Raw genomic sequence first — 3043 nt, 5'->3', positions numbered from 1 at the left:
CTGCCTGGAGCAGCTGTGGACCTGCAGTGGCAGTTTCCTGCTCCCTCTCTGCAGCAGTGATGGTGGCAGCGGCGATGGTGACGGGTGTCTCTCCCTGCAGAGCTCTGTTTGGTACTGCCGCTACCATCAGTCCGCCATGCTGGGCGTGTGCATGGGAATCAGCTCTGCCGCTTCACTGCCTCTTCCTCCCACCCTGCTGGGCTCCGTTTGGCTTGGCTGGGCTCCCTTTTGGCTTGGCTGAACTCACTTGGTATCAGTGTCACCACTCTGGGTTGCCTTGTTCTGCTGGAGCGGAAATACAGTCCCAGATGCCACCCTGGCCCTGATGGTTTCAGCCATGTGTCAGAGCTGTCACTTCTGTGCCACCCATCTCAGCCCCGTGTCCTAAGAAATACTGTGGAAGGACAAAACTGGGGGGGCTGGGGCTGGGGGGGGAAACGGTGGTGGTGCTTTGGTGCCAAGGCCTCTGTGCTAGAGGGAGCCAGACAGAAGGATCCCCCTTGCATTTCCGGTCGTGGCATTTCCCTGCTGAAATCCTACTATGGCTATGATGTACAATGTTTGGAAGAAATAGTGCTGAAAGATCCATGACCTCGTCTCTGTAGCTAGGAGAAAGCTCTAAATGCAATTAAAGCAGTGCTTCTCCTTGTTTGCTGCTTTCAAGAGCTGAGGAAGGTCCAGGTGGAACATTATTGGCCAGAAGCATTGGTGGCCAAAGACCACTAGCGTGGTTCCTCACATCCTGGTCCCTTCTCAGTGCTCAGCTTCTCGGTGTGGGCTACAGGGGCTTAGTGTGTTCTTGGAGTTACTCTTAGATGCCTTGAGCAGCAGGTTCTGGACTAGGAGGGCTTTTTGTGTTGCTTTGTAGCAGAGGAGAGCTTTGCAGGCTTTTTTTGGCCTGAGCTGTAGAGAAGGCCTGGTTCTATGCATGAATTCACAAACCAGCCTAGGGTGGCTGCTATTGTGATGTCAGCGGCCGCATCCCAGCGTTGTCAAGGCAAAGTTGCTGTGCCGAGGCCCGGAAGGGCTCAGTGCGCAGAGCAGCTCTGTGGCACGCTCGCTGCAGGCGGAACCTGCTGATCGCCGAGGTCTCTGCCAGCAGGACTCTTGAGTATTTTTGTTTTTTCCCCACAGGCGTTGTCTGGTGCAGACTTGAGCAGCACTGCTCGAGCCATGGAGAGGGTGTGTGCTGCAGTTTGCACGGCTTTCTCCTTGGCTTATTCTGGGTACTTTTTCACCCACCTGGCACGTAAGTGGACTGTTTTGTTCAGTGCGGCATATGGAAACCAAAATGCCACCAAGAGGCCTTTAGTTGGGTAAAGCTGCTGTCAACAGCTGCAGCTAAGAAGGGGGTGTCTCTAGCCAGTGGGGCGTGGGGCAGCATTTGTAATGTAGCCTGCAGGGGTTCCGCTCCTCCCGTGGCATAGCCTGTGGCAATGGAGTCTGGAATCTCCCCAGTTTGCTGGCTCAAGCAAGACAACTTCCAAGATAGGAAGACTGGGAGAGCTTGACAGGAGTCCTTGTGAAAGCTGTGCGCTGCTCTCCAGGACTGAGGGAAAGTCCCTCAGTTCAAGTCTTCTTGTCTGCATTCCCTCATCCCAGGATGTGCCTGTGGAACTTGACACTTCCTGCGTGCTAGAAGAGCCATTTGTTCTGTGATGAAACCACAGACTCAGCTTGGAAAAGGCCTCTGAGATAGACATTTCAGAGGAGTTCTTGTGTGCTGCTGAAGCCAGGAGCTGTTCCTGTGCTGTGTCACCACAGAACTGCCACCATGGTTAAGGGGGGACTTGGGCAAAGCTATTTTGGGGAAAGGCTTTCAGTAAGCCCATGGCAATTGCTGCATGCAATCTCTTCAGAAAACTGAAGTACAGGAAAGAGAGGAGCTGTAGCTCCTGCTGGATGGGGTGGGGCAGAAGCTGTAATGCCTAGTACAGAACCACTCGGACTTTCTCAGTCTCAAGTTTCTATGGGTTGAGTGGCCAAAGAGGACAGAAGGTAGACACGAGGCAGTGGTTTGTGCTGTTGTCTTGCTTGCTGTGTGACACAAGGCTTGCTGCTGGAGTGACGTAGTGAAAACAGAATGATCTGTCTTTGGGTTGGAGACTTTCTGGTAGGCTTGCCCAGCACAGGCAGTTTTCTTACAGCATCTGGTTCTTTTTCCCTTGTGTGTTGCAGGTCACGTCACCCGTGCCTGGAGAGAATCCGGTCCTTGGGTGAGTGGGAAAGGAGCCTTTGGCGTTGGTAGCTTTTGACAATTGTGGAGCAAGCTGTGAGCTGGGCCTGTTGCAGTCCAGCACCAGCCTGCTTGGATGAATGGAAGTACAGTGCAGGCTCTTCGCAGAAGCAGCCGCAGCAGCAGCAGCAGTAGCAGCTGCAGGAGGAGTTGGATCCCGGGCTGTTTCCTCCAGTTCCTTTTCAGAGCTTTTAAGCAGCTGAAAGTGGGGTTGCTTGGTGCTTTAAGCCATGATGGAATTTCTCCTGTAGAAGAGAGTGCAGTCCCATCGAATTGGCCCATTCTACTTGAGTTTGAACAACTTAGAATGCCATTTCTGTGCAGATGATTTCTCCTTAGTGCATCTGGCTCTAGAGCTGAATATAAAGAAGGTTACCAGTCCCTCACACTGCTGTCTGTCTGCAGAGCCCAAAACCAACCTCTGAGCCTCCTCTGGCTGCACGTCTTCCTGAAGAAGAGGCCGAAGGGGAGGAAGATTCCCACCAAAGTGCACCTGCTGCCACTGCAGGGCCTGAGCATCCAGCATCAGTAAGTGGCACCTCTGGGTAGTCCTGTGGCTGGAACAAAGCATAGCTGCAAGTTTCTGGTCAGACAGCACCTCCCGTGCCTGGCTGAAGATGCTGAGGGCTGGAATCCTTCCAGCTCTTCCAGAGCACTTCCCCCAGCCTGTGAGGCCTGGAAAAGGGGTGTGGAACTTGGACGCTTAGGCATCGCTTTCCTACTGTTCTGACAGGGGCTGTGAATTTGTCTTAGCCAGAGACAAGAGGTAGCATTAGGATGTCTTGGGATGCTCCTGGGGTACAAGTG

General features: G+C 53.4%; 1 long non-coding RNA gene across 1 annotated transcript; it reads left to right on the top strand.

The window, feature by feature from the left end:
- Window positions 1-1047: 1047 nt before the first annotated feature.
- On the top strand, window positions 1048-2764 carry LOC137466152 (uncharacterized). The gene is made up of 3 exons (XR_010995029.1): window positions 1048-1249; window positions 2179-2216; window positions 2642-2764. It is a non-coding gene; the product is annotated as an uncharacterized lncRNA (long non-coding RNA).
- The last annotated feature ends 279 nt before the right edge of the window (window positions 2765-3043 follow it).

Source organism: Anomalospiza imberbis, unplaced genomic scaffold (assembly GCF_031753505.1).
Source record: "Anomalospiza imberbis isolate Cuckoo-Finch-1a 21T00152 unplaced genomic scaffold, ASM3175350v1 scaffold_143, whole genome shotgun sequence".
NCBI classification, from domain to species: Eukaryota; Metazoa; Chordata; class Aves; order Passeriformes; family Viduidae; genus Anomalospiza; species Anomalospiza imberbis.
Note: the sequence above shows the minus strand (reverse complement) of the source record. Positions and strands in the feature narration are given on the sequence as shown.